Consider the following 19,901-nt stretch of genomic DNA (forward strand, 5'->3'; position numbering starts at 1 on the left):
AATGGTGGCTCAAATATTTTGAATTTAGTTTTACTTAAAAATGTAATGTTTAGTAAAGTATTTTAAAATAAGATATTTATTTCATTATTTTTATATTAAATATTTATTTATATCCATGATATTTCGTGTAAATATACATTGAAATTTAAATTAAATTTGGGTGTCACAAGGTATCAGAGCAGGTCTACCTTCCTGTAGACTCTGCAAAATATTTTACATAAAATTTTTAAAAGTCATGTGTGATAAGGCCATTCGACCACTACGTGTTCCGACTTCAAGGTAAATATATCTCCAAAAGTTTTTCAAGGGGATGAGTATAAATTGTTTACGTTTCGAAAGTATGTTGAATTTGCTACAATAATTGAAGTTATAATTCAAGTTCAGTATTCAAGTTATTATGTTGAAGATTATTGCAGCCATGATTATTTAAATTTAGTTAAATTTCGAGGACGAATTTTTTTTAAGAGGGTAGGTTTGTCACAGTCCAAAACCATTTATCTCTTTGACAATCTTTATTTAGAAATTTTCAAGTTATTTGATTTTCTAAATATTTTATATGTCAAATTTATGAGTTTAGTCGTGCGCCTAATTAAAAGAATTACATTGAAATAAAATTTAGCCTTATAAATAAAAAATTTATATTTTAATTCTAAGTATCGGGCTAATTTAATATATATATATATATATATATGTATATATAAATTTAAAATTATATATATATCTATATGTGTGTGTCCTAAAAAGAATTAAATATTAAAAATTAAAGTGTGTATATATATGTATATACGTAACTACAACATATACATGAATGAAATGTAATATTATATACTATATCATATATATGACTATGTTCAATTGGATAAGAAATAAATAAATTATAATATCATACTAATATATAGGCTAGCTTTGCTACGTGGATGATTTTTACCATCCAACAAATCAAAGCTAGGAGTCTACTCAACTAAGAATCAACAAACCTAAAAGTCTAAAATAGGTGACTCATCTATTTTGCTACGGGTATATATATATCCTTGTGGCTTGACATTTTTAATTAACTCACATACACATAAACATATATTTTTATACACACAAGCACACCAACAAATATTATATATAATATTTAAGTTATTTTTATTCTTCATATAATATTATTTTATTTTATTTTATGCGATTAAGTGCGACGCGATTAAGACGGTGAGTTTGATTTAAATTGCTCGAGTTAATTCTCAAAGCTCAAATATCAGGTGTGGGATTTATTTCAGTACACGATGTGGTTAATATTTGTCCATTTTAATATTATGTGTTTGTCATATTTGTTGTAAATTAAATTTTATCGCTAGGGGCCCGCTCAATGGGTCCAGGACTTCACCGTCCTTGGTATGCCACAATGCGATTTCATGTTACAGTTAAGGTTGCAACCTATTCGCCAGGGGCCTGCTTAATGGGTCTAGGACATTAAAGTCCCTGGTATGCCACCGTGCGAATTTCAGTTATCAGTATTACAGTGTAGTGCGTATGAGTTGACCATTTTATTAACGTGCACAATTATTGCATGTTCCCACTCTGAGTGTACTCTGTATGCTCATCCCATATTTAACATTTTTAGGTTTCTAAAATTGGAGGCGCGTGGAAGGTCGAATGGTGGCTCAAATATTTTGAATTTAGTTTTACTTAAAAATGTAATGTTTAGTAAAGTATTTTAAAATAAGATATTTATTTCATTATTTTTATATTAAATATTTATTTATATCCATGATATTTCGTGTAAATATACATTGAAATTTAAATTAAATTTGGGTGTCACAAGGTATCAGAGCAGGTCTACCTTCCTGTAGACTCTGCAAAATATTTTACATAAAATTTTTAAAAGTCATGTGTGATAAGGCCATTCGACCACTACGTGTTCCGACTTCAAGGTAAATATATCTCCAAAAGTTTTTCAAGGGGATGAGTATAAATTGTTTACGTTTCGAAAGTATGTTGAATTTGCTACAATAATTGAAGTTATAATTCAAGTTCAGTATTCAAGTTATTATGTTGAAGATTATTGCAGCCATGATTATTTAAATTTAGTTAAATTTCGAGGACGAATTTTTTTTAAGAGGGTAGGTTTGTCACAGTCCAAAACCATTTATCTCTTTGACAATCTTTATTTAGAAATTTTCAAGTTATTTGATTTTCTAAATATTTTATATGTCAAATTTATGAGTTTAGTCGTGCGCCTAATTAAAAGAATTACATTGAAATAAAATTTAGCCTTATAAATAAAAATTTTATATTTTAATTCTACGTATCGGGCTAATTTAATATATATATATATAAATTTAAAATTATATATATATATATATATATGTGTGTGTGTGTGTGTCCTAAAAAGAATTAAATATTAAAAGTTAAAGTGTTTATATATATGTATATACGTAACTACAACATATACATGAATGAAATGTAATATTATATACTATATCATATATATGATTATGTTCAATTGGATAAGAAATAAATAAATTATAATATCATACTAATATATAGGCTAGCTTTGTTACATGGATGATTTTTACCATCCAACAAATCAAAGCTAAGAGTCTACTCAACTAAGAATCAACAAACCTCAAAGTCTAAAATAGACGTGTTAGGTCCCGGGGGTCTCGAATAGGTGTATGGGGGGGGGGGAATACACCTATGGGCTATTTTTACAAATTCCTCAATCAGAGGGATCTCAAGATAGAGATCTAAACGAAACTTTACACGCAAACAAAGACACCTATTGACTGAAAACAGTTTTGACCAAACATGGTTGACGACTGATACTGAAAGATCTTCAGTAAGGAGTTATCAGTTAAGTTACTGGAACTTAACTGATGCACTTATGGACTTTAGTCGAGTTTGCTAAAACAGAGATGATAACACTCTTTCTGACTATCAAAAGATAGATCAGTCAGACTGATATCATACGCAGCGGAAATTAAACTTAGTTTCGCAATAGCCTCGGTTGAGCACGTTGTTGGTCTTAGGTTTCTCTTTGCCGTTAATCAGTGTTCAGTTTATCAATTGAAACAACACAAGTAAGAATGTAAAACTGAAAGCTGTAAACAACAAAGAGACTTTTACGTGGTTCGGAAAAACCCTTTCCTACAACCACGGTCGGTTGATCAGACCAACAATCCACTCCGCAAGTGCTTAACAGGTGCACTGCAAACCAAACCGTGTGCTTGCCGGGTGCACACAACCGTACCACTGAAGAAAACCCTTCTTCAGTACCCACACTTCACTCGTGTCGGATTTCTCTTGCTTAGCACAACCCGCGCTAAGACTCTCAGAGTCAGAAAACCCTTCTGAACTCCGAATCACTCAAAACACTCAAATCTTTCTTTTGGAAAGGAGGTTTGAACGAGTGCCAACTATACTACGAAGAACAAGTTCTTTGTAGCAAGTTTGACCTTGGCTTCTGGGTAAATAGAGGTTTGCCTAAGGTCTAAGAGAATGTAACACCCCGTATTTTTTTTCCTTATGTTGTGAGATAGTGTCTTAACACTATTGAGAGTACTGAGATGTCGAGATGCGAGATTACTTTTTTTTTATGACCAGATAAGACAGATTGTCTTTTAAATAGAGATATGAGTGAACAAACCAATGATAGAGTTAGAGTGAAGAGATTTGAGAATTTAGTTGAGTTAGAGATGCTGATTAAATTGAGTTGAGATTTTATTTTATTTCCGACTACCGAGAATAGATTTACCGGATACCGAGTTATCAGAGAGATTGACTGTCCTATTAAGAAAATAGGAATAATGAGTTGGAAATAGAGTCGAGAAAGAAATAATGAGAACCCTGATGAAAAGAGTCGGTCACAGAGATGTCTAGTTTGTCTGTGTTTGCCGACTGCTTTGACGTGATATTATGCGAATTTACGTGACTGATTGATTATGTGATTTTATTACGTATGTCATTACGAGCAAATTATTATGATTTTTATTTGAGGACTTTAGCACTTGGAATTTTAATTAAGTTTTCAAAGCAAGTGCGGTTTATTTTTACCGAGAAATCAAAGAATGCCGGTTTATGGAAATTTTTCTAAGCATAATATTTTTAAATTATTTTTCCTACAATGAGGAATATTATAATTGAGTGAGTGCACTAATATTAGTGCTATAATTATTTTATTTTGGTCACATGAATAATTATGCTATGACATTTTATTAATGAGTAACATTTCCATGATTATTATTGTTCTTAATCAATTACTACTCTCTCACATGATTATTTTATTCCTTTGAGCATGTGCCTAAATACCCATTTGCCAAGTGGATTAATTGAGAGTGTAGAGATTAGAGAGAGAACAAGGCATTTAATGCCAAATATTCTATGTATCAAAGTAAATCTTCCCTAAGATCACCTAAATCAAAACAAATCTTGCAAAATATTTCTCTCTCCCTCACCCCAATTCGACACTCTCTCTCTCCCTCATCTCTCACATTTCCACCATTGACAACCATTGATGAAACCTTCGAAGCTTCACAAAATCATACCAAAAACACAAATCACCTTCTAAATCTTACTTAAACACATTCTATCACCTTGAATTCAAGAAGATCATTGAAGATTGGTTTCAAAGTTAGAAAGAGAAAGTTTGATATTTGGTGTAAGTTTGGGTAAGTGATATTTAAACTCATAGATCTAACTTGTATGATGTTATATGTGAGTATTTTTGGATGATTGAAGCAAGAAATCACCCCCTCCTTTGTTCTTCAAATTTTCGAAAATTATGGGTCATTACCCTTCAAAAATTTTCTTTTTCTTTCCTTGATTTGAGGTGAGAAAAGTGATCTATGATATGCTTTGAGATGCAAAAATTGAATGAGTTTAGTTTACCCAAAAATTGAGAATTTGTGAGTTGATGTTTTAAATGATGAATTGATGATGAGAATGAGTCCATGAGATGTCTATGATGATGATTGATGGAGTAGATTGAGGATATGATGTTAATTGATGACTTTGATTTGAGTTAGTTTGATAAAATTAGGGATATGTGCATCTATGCCCTAAATTGTCAATTGATGATTTATATGTGAGATTAAATGGTTAAAAATTGATAGATATATGATTGGATTAAAGTTTCATGTGTATTTGTGGTATTTCAAAAAGTTTAGTTTAATAAAAATTAGGACTTTCATGCCTATGTGTTAATTAAGTGAATTGGCTTAGAATAATTGAAATTAAGCATGATATTAGAGTCTAATTATGTTTGGTTAGGTCAATTGTTAGATATATAAAATTTTGACTTAGTTTAGTTTACACAAGTTTTGGGTTTTTATATGATGTGAGGTTGATGATTGGTTTAATGAGGTCTAATTGCTTTATGGTCATTATGTGAACGTTTGTCATGCTTTTATTAAGAGTCTACGTTGATGTGTGAGTTTTTCTTCGAGTTTAGTTCGCATGACATAAGAGAATCTATGTATGTATAATGAGTTATGTGATGGATGAGGTCATATATGAGTACTTGAGAAATTTTGAGCATGAAAATGAGATGAGTATTGAAATAATGCGTTCGTTGAAACGTTTTCTTTGAGATTTGAGTTTAAGATGTAAGAGAAGAGTCGAGATTGAGTTATGATGAGTATTATGATGTGCTTGAATGTTTTTGAGTGCTATAAGTGTTTAAGATGAGCTTTGATGAGTTTTCTTTGAAGGAATGTTGAGTTAAGCATGTTTGCTTGTGTGATTGAGTTAAGAGTCATTTTCGTGACGCACTGACCTACTGTTTTAGAGGGGTTATTGTTACCCAAATACCATGAAAATTTTATAGTAAGTATATATGAGAGTAATAAGCACACAAGTAAAATTTCAAGTCATTTTGACTTCGTTTACTATTTTTATAAAATGTAAAACCAAAACTACTACGTTCTGCCAAAATGTTCGGTGAGTAGCCAATAGAGTCACCTTTTTAAGTATCTTTCCCTAACGTTTTGGAACCAAAATTTTTATTTGTAAGATATGAGTCTCTTAGATAAGTACCCACCAAATTTTAAGCCTTTTTGAGACCGTTTACTATTTTTCAAAAATTAAACCTTTCGATTGCTAAAAACTGCCGAATATGGTAGACTGTAGTAAAACAGTCATATCTCCTAAAATACTTGGAGTTTTTGATCCTACCTTTTTTTAAATGAAACTAGACTCAAATTGGTTTCATTTGGTATAGGTCACGACTCAATTGGAGTTCTGTACCGAGTCTGGTGAGGTTTTGAAATCGAGTCAGTGCAGAGTGAAGGTTGTTTTTGACTTGTCTATGTGTGAATTTTAGATGCTTAAGTGTTTATGCTTGTTTATATGCTTGATTGCTATGAGTTTGATCCGAGTTGAGTGTTAAATCGAGAGAAGGACGTGTGAATCCTTAGAAGTTAAGTAAACCTAGGGATTGAGATTTATTGGGTAAATAGAAGATGAGTGAGAAGTATTAGTTTGAGACGAGATTGGTTTTAGTAACGAGTTCTAACTAAGGTTTGTTTTATCACATGAACCTTCGATGACGATGATGATGATATATGAAGGCCCGAGCGAGATGAAGAAGTAAGTCGCCTGTTTTCCTTTCCAAGTTGAGCGAAGGACTTCAGGTGGACAATATTTTGAGTATTCTTATATCATACGAGCTTTCTAAACTGTTTTAATGATGTTATGAGTTTAACAAATGTTTTGAGATAAATGATGTTTGAGAACTGTTTGACTTGCTGATTTTTGTTGATAATGACTTGTGTGTTACCCTCTACTGATGAGACGAATTCGGTCCTTCCACAAGCGGGATTTTGTGCACAGAGGTGACTGTGAGCCGTCTTCGGGTCGGCCGGTCACGGTACTTGAGAGGGAGGCCTACTTCTCAGTACCTTTGATAATGATGAGTTGTAGATGTGGTGCATACATGTTGAGATCTTTGACTGCAGTCGTTTCTTTATGATGTCATGTTTACTAAAATTGCTTACACAAGTTCATTTACGCTAAAGTTATTCATGTGTATTGCTGAGATGTGGCAAGTTTCAAACCTATAGCTCTAAGAGCACCTTTCTTGTTTTTCGGCGTTTGCCCACTGAGTATTATGTACTCACGCCCTGCATATATTTCTAAATGTGCAGGCTAAGCGAGGAGCGAGATTGGTCTGATGCTGGTGGGGGATTGTTTAGTTGATGTATTTACTTTATCGCATTTCCATTTTGTCGATACAGTCTTGATGATTGAGTTACTTTGTTTTCTTTTGAATCAAGCAATGTACTCTCGGTTATGTGTCTTCATACATATAATCAGTTCGCCTTTTGCTGCGATACTCTGAATTTTATGCTTCCTTATAAAAAATGAGCTATACCCGCTTTATTTTTGTTATTGAAATTCCTGATAATTACGAAGTTATGACGACGTTGACGTTTATACCCCTGGAGTTGATTTATGGAGTTTTCCTTAGCATTTTTTTATGCGAGCTTCCGCTCGATGTTCAACCTTTTCTTCTTGTCTTTTTATTCTTTTAAAATAGTCGTATCGATACTCGGTCCACGCTATCACTAGCGTCGGGGATCGGGCTACGACAGAGAATGTATGTAATCAGCAGTGACTGATTTTGGCTTTGGAATTCTCTTCTTCGATTCAAGCTTTGGGGAGGTTAAGCTTTAGGCTGAGTAGCAATTTCGGCAGAGCTTCAGCTTATGTCGTTGAATCGGTGAAGGTTGAAGTGATCCTCGAGCGCTATTTGTAGGAGAACTCTTGAATAGATCCGTTGGCGTAGAACGTCCTCAAGATTTCTTCCGTTGGAGAGCAATTCGAATTTGGGCTGAGGCTTCAATCTTCGAGGTTCCTTGTCTGGTGGAAACGGCTCTCTTGAGGGACATGAGATGTGACGTCTCTGATAAAGTAACCACCAAATAGGAATGACCTCTGCAGAGATAAGATCCTGAGATCTCTGCATTTAATGCAGCTGTACTCTTGTGAGTACGTGGTTTCCTTTGAACGTTGGAAGATCAGTCCGAGGAAGAATGTTCAACTGATACTTGACTTTAGTATCAGTATGTGGCACGCATTAAGTAATCAGTTCCAAACTGATTCTTCAACTGATACTTCAGTTGGTATCTTCAGTCTTCAGACCTTCGTCCTTTAGTCTTCAGAACCGCATACTAAACTAGAAAGGAACTCTAACACTTGAGTTCAAAACTGTTCTAGTCTATTACAATTATGACCTATGAATTTTGGTATCATCAAAATAAGGATTAGGATATTCCACAAGGTTCCCAACAATTTCCCCCTTTTTGATGATGCTAAAACCATATAGCAGTTCTAGACAACAAAAAAAAGACTGAACTCACAGCACAAGTTCTAAAACTGGGGTGAAAACAGTTCCCCCTTAACAATAGAACCTAAAAACTTGTACTTAGAGTTAAGAACGAAACAGTTCTAAAACAGAACAGGAGAAGACAGAAAAACATAATCAGAGCCTGGACAAAGAGTCATTGTCTTCAGGTTGGGATAAAAAAGAAGTTCTTTTCATTAATAAAGGACTGATAAGCCATCAGTCGGGGTACAGAGCGAGACTTACATTGGAGTAAAAAATAAAAACAAAAACAACATGGGAAACCCATGGACTCCAGCAGTCTGCTTGGCTGTGCCTTTGAACTTCTTGATCTTCATCTTCTGTCTTTATGTTCCTAAGCTTGTTCCACTCTCACTTGTTTTCCGTTGAGTTGAGGTCTTATCCTTTTGGCTAATCTTCCTCATGATCATCGGATGATCATTTTTCTTGATCGTCTTCAGTCGTTTGAGAATAAGTCTCTTAAGAACTTTTTCCCCCTTTTTGGCAACATCAAAAAGGTGGGATTGACTGAAGGATGAAGCTAAGACCACTGCGTAGAAACAGAATCGTAGAATGGTCCAGAGAAAGATGCTGAGGGTAAGAGGTAGATGGAGAATACGGAGGTTTAGAAAAAGAAGAAAGTGAAAGATGAGAGGAGACGGAGAAAGGGTAAGGGGTTGATTTACATGGCTCTCGAAACAGGGAAGAAGAGAGCAGTGGACATGCAAACCAAAGGAGGTTGAGGAGAGGATTTTTGGTGAAGAGGTATGTGGGTAATGAAAATCGAATCAGCGGCTATCGTGAGGATAGACACTGTCGATGTTGCGCCAGTTGACAACGAGCTCCTGCTCATTGCTGTTGCACCACACGGGAGCTTTACAAAAGGTGCAAAGCTTACCTGAGGAACAGGTGAAGATCGTCTTCTTGAGACAGGTACTTCAAGCCGTATGGTCTGGGCATGAGGATGGAAGAATTCGCTTCGCTGGATACAAGTGAGGGTAGAGCAAACTTTGACGTCAGAGAGACGTTAAGATCCAGTGGAAGGGTCCGGTGAAGACCAAGTATGTGAGCGTCATTCTCCCACTCCATGACTTTGCAGTCATAGATTTCTCCTTTAGTCGGAACAAAATTTCTCTGCAACTTTGGAAGGTTTGAAAATTTTTCTCACAGTGAAGGCTGTGGAGAGTTGTTAGTTGATGCAGAAAAAGAGTGAAGACAACATGGTATAAATAGACAAAATTTGTACCAAGTAAGAAGATGAAAAGTTTTTCGAAGACTGTGCCTAAAAATGTTTTTGAAGAAAATTTTCACGTCCGCCGTCACTGCAGGGGACTGAAGCTTCAAAAAGGTGAGAGGTATCATTGCATTATGTCATGTCAATGAGGTTCTCAAGAAATTTTATCACAGAGGCAACAGGTTGGAAAGGCTTTTAAAGAAGATATTGACAAGTTCAATCAAAACAGATTTTTCCTTTTAAAACACTTGTCCTTCTCGGATATTCCATTTTCCAACAATAAGTTAAAATTTTTGAAAGAAACTGATCAGTTAGAGAAAGATTTTGAATTTCAACTCAAGGCTCTTAACTGAAATAACTGATTTTAAATAGTAAGTTAAAAAAAATACTTACTGATCGACTGATCATTGTAGCCAGTCGATACCACTTGATCCTGGTTGAATCATCAGGATGACTTTTCTTCAGATGAGCGCTTGACTTCATTTCTTTCCACGTCAGTGGTTGTTGAACAGCAAATGGAAGACCACCAGTCAGCATGACTGTTTGAGAAAATCTTCAAACACAACATCACTCTTCAGGGTTGATGAGGCCGATCCTTCCACACAGATCGTTGAACCTTTCTTCTGGAAGAGCTTTGGTCAGCAAGTCCGCTCTCTGAACAGCAGTTGGAATCCATTCCACAGAGATATTCTTCTTTTCGACGTGATCACGGATGAAGTGATGTCGAATAGCAATATGCTTGACTCTGGTGTGATGAACTGGATTCTGGGAGATTGCAATAGCACTGGAGCTGTCGCAATAGATTGGGACTTCCTTTTCGTCTATCCCATAGTCCTTCAATTGTTGGACTAACCATAGGAGTTTTGAGCAGCAGCTTCCGGCAGCAACATATTCAGCTTCAGTTGTGGAAGTGGCGCCTGAAGTCTGCTTCTTTGAAAAGCAAGAGATGAGCTTGTTGCCTAGGAATTGACAGGTTCCGGAGGTTGATTTGCGATCAATTTTGCATCCAGCAAAATCTGAGTCTGAATATCTGGTGAGCTTGAAGTCGTCGTCTGCTGGGTACCACAATCCTAAGTTGGGTGTGCCTTTAAGATATCGTAGAATTCGCTTTGCTGCATCCAAATGAGCTTCATTTGGATCTGACTGATATCTTGCACATACTCCGACTGCAAATGCGATGTCTGGTCTGCTCGCAGTCAAATACAGCAATGATCCAATGATTTCTCTGTACTTCGTCGAAGAGACAAATTTTCCTTCTGAGACTGGATCAACTTTCCAGTTTGTGTTCATTTCGATCTTGACTGATTTCATGTGCTGAATACCGAACTTGGCTATCAGTTCCTTGGCATACTTGGACTGATTGATCAGTATTTCTTCGCTGGTCTGCTTGACTTGCAATTCGAGAAAGAAATTCATTTCTCCCATCATGGACATTTGGAACTTGTTGGTTATGATGTCAGCAAACTTTTTGCACATGCGTTCGGATTTGGATCCGAAGATTATGTCATCGACATAAATCTGAACAAGTAAGAGATCTTCTCCTTCTTTGAGAGTGAACAAAGTTCTGTCCACAGATCCTTTCTTGAAACTATGTTCAACAAGATACTCCGAGAGAGTATCATACCACGCTCTTGGAGCTTGCTTCAAGCCATAGAGCGCTTTCTTCAGCTTGTACACCTTTTCTGGTCCAGCAACCTCAAAGCCTGGAGGTTGTTCCACATAGTCTTCATCGGTGAGCACTCCATTGAGAAATGCACACTTGACATCCATTTGGTGTACCTTGAAACCTTTGTGAGCTGCGAAGGCTAAGAAAAGTCTGATTGCTTCCAATCTGGCAACTGGAGCGAACGTTTCGTCGTAGTCGATTCCTTCTTCTTGACTGTATCCTTTTGCTACAAGCCTTGCTTTGTTTCTCACAACGTTTCCTTCTTCGTCTTTCTTATTTTTGAAAATCCATTTCAAACCAATCACTTTTGCATCGTCTGGTCGATCCACAAGCTCCCAAACTGAATTCCGGTTGAATTCATTGAGTTCTTCTTGCATTGCGATGACCCATTGAGTGGACTTCAGAGCTTTTTCAACATCATTGGGCTCTGTAGATGATAAGAAACAGCTGAAATTCTAATCTTCGTTGATGCAGTTTTGATTGATGTCAAAGACGAGGTTGCACATTGATCTTCGAGTCTTGACGCCATCAGATGGTTCTCCAATGATGTTCTCCTTTGAGTGGAGTTCAAACCATCTTCGATACTTCTTAATTTCTTCTGGTGAAGGTGGGGCTTCTTCAGTCAGAATGGTTCTGAAGTGTTGAGCACCTTCTGGAGCAGGGGAGAGTTGAGCTGGAGCTGCTTCGGCACGTTCAACTCGATCTTCAGCAACTGGAGTTCCCCCTTTGACTGATGCCATCTGCATTGGCTCCAGTCTGAACTTCAGACCTTTGACTGATCTTTTGATACTGAAGCCTTTCAGTATCTTCATCTTTTCCTGGTCCCCATACCAAGACAGTAGAGGGCTTGGTGTTGTGGATTTCAGCTTTGAAACCTTCAGTGTTCTGGTCACACCTTTCTATTTCATGTTCCCTGAAATCATCTGTAGACTCATCAAAGACCATATGAGGTGTTTCTTCAACACAAAGAGTTTGAGAGTTAAACACTCGATAGGCTTTGCTCGAACGTTCTGTTCCAGAGTATCCAAGAAAGATTCCTGGATCAGCCTTGCTATCAAATGTGTTTAACCTCTTCTTTTCATTGTTGTGGATGAAACACTTAGAACCGATAGCATGAAAATAGGCAATTGAGGGCTTTCTGTTCTTCCATAACTCGTAAGGAGTTTTTCCATGTCTTTGAGTGAGAAAGTAGTGATTATGCATGTAGCATGCGTTGTTGGCTGCTTCGGCCCAAAACTTCAAGGGGAGTTTTGATTCGGCTAGCATCGTCCTTGCTGCTTCCTTTAAAGACCTGTTTCTTCTTTCTGCAACTCCATTCTGTTGAGGAGTTCTTGCTGCAGAAGTTTGATGACTGATTCCTTGTTCATCGCAATACTCACGAATGACAGTATTGAGGAACTCAGTCCCACGATCTGATCTGATGCTGATGATGTTGACTTCCTTTTCCACGCTCAGTCTTCTCAGCAGCTTTGGCAGTTCCTTCAGTGTCTCTTTCTTCTTGAAGAGAAAGATAACCCACGTATATCATGAATAATCATCCACAACTACTAAGGTGTACTTCCTACCGTTGTAACTTCTTGGAGAGATTGGGCCAAACAGATCCATGTGAAGTAGTTGAAGAATTCTTTCAGAGGAGTGTCCTGACTTTGACTTGAATGACATTCGCATTTGCTTTCCTCTTTGACATGCTTCACATTCTTGCTTCTTCTGGAACACAATAGAAGGCAGACCTTCTACCAGTTGACGTTTAGCAAGCTTGTTGATCATCTTGAAGTTGAGATGGTTGAGTCTCCTGTGCCACAGCCAGTAGAGCTCCGTGCTGATTTTGCTGATGAGGCATGTTTCTGGTGGGTTGTCTTCCCATGAAACGACGTAGAGACTTCCTTGTCTGAAACCTTTCAGAACCACCTTCTTTTGATTGTTTCTAACAGTGAATTCATCCTTTTTGATCTTCACTGTGAAACCGCTGTCACAAAATTGACTCACAGACAACAGATTATGTTTAAGACCAGAAACAAAGCTAACATTACTGACTCAACCTAAACACTACTCTAGATTGACTCGCAATGGTACGAGATCTATTGTAACGTGTAAGTTAACCCAAGTCGATCTCACAAGGAAAGTCTTAAAGGGCTTCTAGTAGTATCGTAAGAAAAATAATAAAAAGAAGATTTAAACTAAAACTTGAATTTAAACTTAAACTTAATCTAGGCAAGATTTTAAACAACTTAAATTAAACCTACTTATGAAAGTAAATACTTGTAAATTTAAAGACTTCTAATCTAGACGTAAAACTAAAGTGCATAATTTAAATTGCATGATTAAAAAGAAAGCATAAACATAAACGAAAAGCATAAACATGATTAAACAAGAAAAATAAATTGAATTTAAATACGAAGTACCGTAATCGTCTTGAACGTGTAATTGTGTCACGCAATCACAATCCAAGAATAAAAACTAAATAAAACTAAATTTAAACCTAACAATTAAAATCGACAACTATAAAAGCAATTAAATCCTAAGCTTCGGATGCCAACAGATCTCCAAGATGGCGTCCAAAACTAGGGCAAAGTGTTTTTTTACAATGAAAAGTATGGCCCTATTTATAGACTTCGAATCCCTATGGATCACCATGGAAGTTGCCATGCAAAGTAAAACTCTAAAGGCAATAAAATCGTGTAAGATAAGGCAACTTCCAGCTGTGACGCGCGCTGCAAGTCATCTCCATTCTGGCCGAATTCGCAGCTCTCGCCAGAGGAATGGATGTTGTCATAGAAATGGACCTCGCCAGAGAAACGGCTTCCGTCAGAGAAACGGACCTCCGCTCTGGCGCACTTGTCTGCTCTGACTGTTGGCTTCTCTGCTCTGGTATTCGGCTCCTCTGCTCTGACTAGTGATTCCTATGCTCTGGCTCTGACCTTTTGATTTCTCTGGTCTGACCGTTGATTCCTCTGGTCTGACCGTTGATTCCTCTGGCTATTGGTTTCTCTGCTCTGGAGATTGGTTCTTCTACTCTGACGAGTTAACTTCGCTGCTCTGGGCTTTGATTTCTCTGGCGAGTGCATTTGCCCTGCTCAGCAGCGTGGGGCTTCCGCTCTGGCGCGGGCCTTCTCTGCTCTGGCACGCCAGAGTATGCACATAAACACGATTCTTAACCCAAACTCTCTAAAATTTGCACTTTTCATCTCGAAAACCTAAATCTCCTGCAAAGCATAAAATACACCATAAAACGCACCAATTTCCAGAAGATTATCTTAAAATAAAGCTCATACAAACCCCTAAAATTATAACAATTAGGCATAAATCAATTACTGATACTGACGTTACCCATGTTGAGCACACCATAGCCTTTTGTTTCCCCGATTGAGTTGTCTCCGAATGCAACTTTGGATCCAGCTTTCTCAACATACTGAGATAGATATTCTTTGTAGCCCGTCATGTGCTTCGAGCAGCCGCTATCCAGATACCATGTTCTGATTGAAGCCTTAACTTCTTCCTTCTTTTTGTGTTTCCTGATTTTGACCTGCAAGGAAGAGTTACTTTAGGTACCCAACCAAGATTTGGGTCCTTCGATGTTAGCTCGAGTTCCCTTTGGAACCCATATCTACTTCAGAATTGGTCTGGCTGATCTCTTGCGCTTTGCTGATCGTCTGACTGAAGTTGTTGGCGCTTCAGTTGGCACACTAGCATTCTTCTGTTGAGATTTTCCTATAAAGGCCTCACTCTTGTAGGAGTTCTGTCTGATGAGTGGTTGAGGTCTTCTTTGCTCGGTGAAGTATCTTTCTTGAGATACTCGAGTCTTTCCAGACTGATGGAGACTTGACTGATGTCGTGGTACATGAGTCGTATGATGTCCAGTTGCTTGTCGTCGTGGATGTCGCTTGGCTCGTCTGGACTCATCATTGTTTTGTCTCCATGGATGTTGTTCCTTCTGAAACTGAACTGATTTTAGTTTCTGACTGATGTGGCCGTTCTTCCCCTTGGTCTGGTGAGGAAGATTCTTCTTGATTCCTGATGTTCCTTCCCCAATCTTTGACTGAAATTTGCTTTCCAGTCTTCTCAGTAGGGTAATCTGGTTGGGGGCCTCCTTTGCTCGTCTGTAGCTTGATGGAGGTGGAACATTTGATCTTGCCATCAGTTTTCATTTGCGAGCTTCATCCATATCATGATCTCTTGATTCTTCTGATGTTGTGATTTCAGAAGTATCGTCCTTTGAAATGATCATGATATTCTTTCCTTTGTCAGCTGCAACTTTTCCTCCAATGCTTTCAACAAGGCCTTTTGATGGAAAGTTGCTCATCATGGGTGACTTCATCATGCAGTCCTTGACTGTTTCTTCCAACTTGTGATTGAGCCTCTTGATCTCATGAGATGCTCTATCACATTCCGAGTTGGAGATTCTGAGCTTTTCTTCCAGTCGACTGTTCTCCATGATTAGCTGATCAAGACAAGTTTCATCTGAAAAGTAGATGATTGTCTGATTCCTAGCTCGTTCATCATTGATCTCCTTTTCAATTTTCTGATTCTGCTTGAGGAGATCTTCGAACATTTTCCTCAACTGACAGATCAGTCATGAGCTGATAAAGCTGGTCAGTTTCATCGGATGAGCTTTCTCCTGATTTTGAGAGGTCTCCTGAAAGCATCAGGAAATTATCAGTATAAGGAGTTTTAGAATGAGAGATTACCTCTGAGCCATTCATTCCATTGTCGTAGCTGTTGTCAGCCACGCTTTCAGATCCATTGGCCATCAGGGCTTGACTCTCATCGTCTGAGCTGGTGCTGTCGAAGTCGGATGATTCTGATGTGTCTTTGGAAGAATCAGCATCGTCAGCAACCATCGCTTTCTTCCTTGAGAAGCTGCGATCTTTCTTAGTTTTCAGCTCTTTGCGCTCAGATTGAGTCAGTTCAGGGCATTCATTTCGAAAGTGCCATTTCTTTCTGCATCCAAAGCATTCCATGTCTTTGATGTCGTAAGCGGCTGACTTCCTTTCTCCACTTCGATCAGTGGAATGTCTGGAGTTGCTTTCTCTTTCCTTTCCTTTGAAGTGCTGCTTGTGGAACCTTCTGTACTTCCGGAACTTGGACTCCATTTTGTTGAATCTTTCAGTCAACAGAGCATATTGACTGAAGAAGTCCTCAGGGTTGAGTTCCGCTGGTTCATTGATTTGCTTCTTGCCTTCTCTTGCTGAAGCTTTCAGTGATACTCCTCTTGAGGTTGATGGACCATCTTCGTCTGATCCTCTAGCCTTCTTGATTCCAAGATTTCTCTGAAGGTCGAACTCATTTGCCATGAGGTCAGAGAAAAGCTTGTTTGTCGGGAGCTGACTGAATCCTGGCTTATGTAGATGAGCGACTAAGTAGATCTGCCATTCTCCTCGTGGCAGTGCTCGAAGAATCTTCAGATTGATTTCTCGTTGAGTGTATTTGTCTTTAGAAATGGATTGAACTTCATTCAAGATTTGATTGAATCTAAGTTTCATTTCTTCGACAGATTCATTCTTGAGCATGAGGAAGGAGTCGAACTTCTGGCATGCTATGGATAGCTTATTCTCCATGATTTCCTCGAAACCTACGCACATTCTTTCAAGAATGTCCCATATCTCCTTTGCAGTTCCGCACTTGATGATCTTTATGACATGCTTGTCGAGAACGGTGCCGGAGATGATGCATTTCGCGAGGTTGTCTAGCTCATCTTGCTTCATTTCTTCGGTGGTGAAGTCTGCCTTTTGCTTTGGCTGGACCCCATCGTAAGGATCCTGATGTGGATCAACAGGGATCCGTTTGATGGTTTCGGTGATGATGATTGGTCCTTTGGTGATGACTTCCCACATTCGGCAATGTTGGGTGGTGAGGAAGCTTTCAAGCCGAAACTTCCATATGTCGTATTTTTCAATACTAAACATAGGTAGAGAAGATAATCTGCTGTGGTTAGTCTCCATCAAAAAAGAGAGAATAGATAACAACAGATAGAACAAACAGCAAGCACAAAATGAAAGAGAAAACTTTTTCGAGACCTTTGAGAAAAAGGATCTAGTTCAATTAGAACCTAATCAAATACAAAGTGTTCTTGCGAACAACCTACTCTGATACCAATTGTTAGGTCCCAGGGGTCTCTAATAGGTGTATGGGGGGGGGGAATACACCTATGGGCTATTTTTACAAATTCCTCAATCAAAGGGATCTCAAGATAGAGATCTAAACGAAACTTTACACGCAAATAAAGACACCTGTTGACGGAAAATAGTTTTGACCAAACAGGGTTGACGACTGATACTGAAAGCTCTTCAATAAGAAGTTATCAGTTAAGTTACTGGAACTTAACTGATGCACTTATCGGCTTCAGTCGAGTTTGCTAAAACAAATATGATAACACTCTTTCTGACTATCAAAAGATAGATTAGTCAGACTGATATCATACGCAGCGGAAATTAAACTTAGTTTTGCAATAGCCTTAGTTGAGCACGTTGTTGGTCTTAGGTTTCTCTTTGCCGTTAATCAGTGTTCAGTTTATCAATTGAAACAACACAAGTAAGAATGTAAAACTGAAAGATGTAAACAACAAAGAGACTTTTACGTGGTTCGGAAAAACCATTTCCTACATCCACGGTTGATTGATCAGACCAACAATCTAATCCGCAAGTGCTTAACAGGTGCACTGCAAACCAAACCCTTCTTCAGTACCCACACTTCACTCGTGTCGGATTTCTCTTGCTTAGCACAACCCACGCTAAGACTCTCAGAGTCAGAAAACCCTTCTGAACTCCGAATCACTCAAAACACTCAAATCTTTCTTTTGGAAAGGGGGTTTGAACGAGTGCCAACTATACTGCAAAGAACAAGTTCTTTGTAGCAAGTTTGACCTTGGCTTCTAGGTAAACAGAGGTTTGCCTAAGGTCTAAGAGAATGTATGTAATCAGCAGTGACTGATTTTGGCTTTGGAATTCTCTTCTTCAATTCAAGCTTTGGGGAGGTTAAGCTTTAGGCTGAGTAGCAATTTCGGTAGAGCTTCAGCTTATGTCGTTGAATCGGTGAAGGTTGAAGTGATCCTCGAACGCTATTTGTAGGAGAACTCTTGAATAGATTCGTTGGCGTAGAACGTCCTCAAGATTTCTTCTGTTGGAGAGCAATTCGAATTTGGGCTGAGGCTTCAATCTTCGAGGTTCCTTGTCTGGTGGAAACGGCTCTCTTGAGGGACAGGAGATGTGACGTCTCTGATAAAGTAACCACCAAATAGGAATGACCTCTGCAGAGATAAGATCCTGAGATCTCTGCATTTAATGCGGCTGTACTCTTGTGAGTACGTGGCTTCCTTTGAACGTTGTAAGATCAGTCCGTGGAAGAATGTTCAACTGATACTTGACTTTAGTATCAGTCTGTGGCACGCATTAAGTAATCAGTTCCAAACTGATTCTTCATCTGATACTTCAGTTGGTATCTTCAGTCTTCAGTCTTCAGTCCTTCGTCCTTCAGTCTTCAGAACCGCATACTAAACTAGAAACGAACTCTAACACTTGAGTTCAAAACTGTTCTAGTCTATTACAATTATGACCTATGAATTTTGGTATCATCAAAACAAGGATTAGGATATTCCACAAGGTTCCCAACAAGGTGACTCATCTATTTTGCTATGGGTATATATATATCCTTGTAGCTTGACATTTTTAATTAACACACATACACATAAACATATATTTTTATACACACAAGCACACGCACAAATATTGTATATAATATTTAAGTTTTTTTTATTCTTCATATTATTTTATTTTACGTGATTAAGTGCGACGCGATTGAGACGGTGACTTTGATTTAAATTGGTCGAGTTAATTCTCAAAGGTCAAATATCAGGTGTGGGATTTATTTCAGTACATGATGTGGTTAATATTTGTCCATTTTAATATTAAGTGTTTGCCATATGTGTTGTAAATTAAATTATATCGCTAGGGGCCCGCTCAATGGGTCCAGGACTTCACCGTCCTTGGTATGCCACAATGCGATTTCATGTTACAGTTAAGGTTGCAACCTATTCGCCAGGGGCCTGCTCAATGGGTCCAGGACATTAAAGTCCTTGGTATGCCACCGTGCGAATTTCAGTTATCAGTATTACAGTGCAGTGCGTATGAGTTGACCATTTTATTAACGTGGACAATTATTGCATGTTCTCACACTGAGTGTACTCTGTATGCTCATCCCATATTTAACATTTTCAGGTTTCTAAAATTGGAGGCGCGTGGAAGGTCGAATGGCGGCTCAAATATTTTGAATTTAGTTTTACTTAAAAATATTATGTTTAGTAAAGTATTTTAAAATAAGATATTTAATTCATTATTTTTATATTAAATATTTATTTATATCCATGATTTTTTGTGTAAATATACATTGAAATTTAAATTAAATTTGGGTGTCACAGCTTCAGTGGCCAGAACCAGAGGAACATGGGTGCGTTTGGACTTTTGCTTGCAAGAGGAGGCAGGGGCTTCAATGGCAGTTTCATTCTGGTGGGTGAGTTCAGTTGCTTCTTCAGATGGACCTGATGGATCAGGAGGTGCAACTGCTTTGTCTGCTGGTAGACCCTTTTCTAGAACTGCCTCCAGAGCGTGATCCTGATTGGATGGATCAGTATCAGATTTTCCTTGATTCTCTGCATCATATTTTGATGCTTCTCCGCACTGTTG

At 37.8% G+C, this 19,901-nt stretch overlaps 1 long non-coding RNA gene across 1 annotated transcript; it reads left to right on the top strand.

The window, feature by feature from the left end:
- The first annotated feature begins 5,845 nt into the window (after positions 1-5,845).
- Positions 5,846-7,356, top strand: LOC131011305 (uncharacterized). The gene is made up of 2 exons (XR_009096857.1): positions 5,846-6,614; positions 7,128-7,356. It is a non-coding gene; the product is annotated as an uncharacterized LOC131011305 (long non-coding RNA).
- The last annotated feature ends 12,545 nt before the right edge of the window (positions 7,357-19,901 follow it).

This window comes from Salvia miltiorrhiza, chromosome 2 (genome assembly GCF_028751815.1).
Source record: "Salvia miltiorrhiza cultivar Shanhuang (shh) chromosome 2, IMPLAD_Smil_shh, whole genome shotgun sequence".
NCBI classification, from domain to species: Eukaryota; Viridiplantae; Streptophyta; class Magnoliopsida; order Lamiales; family Lamiaceae; genus Salvia; species Salvia miltiorrhiza.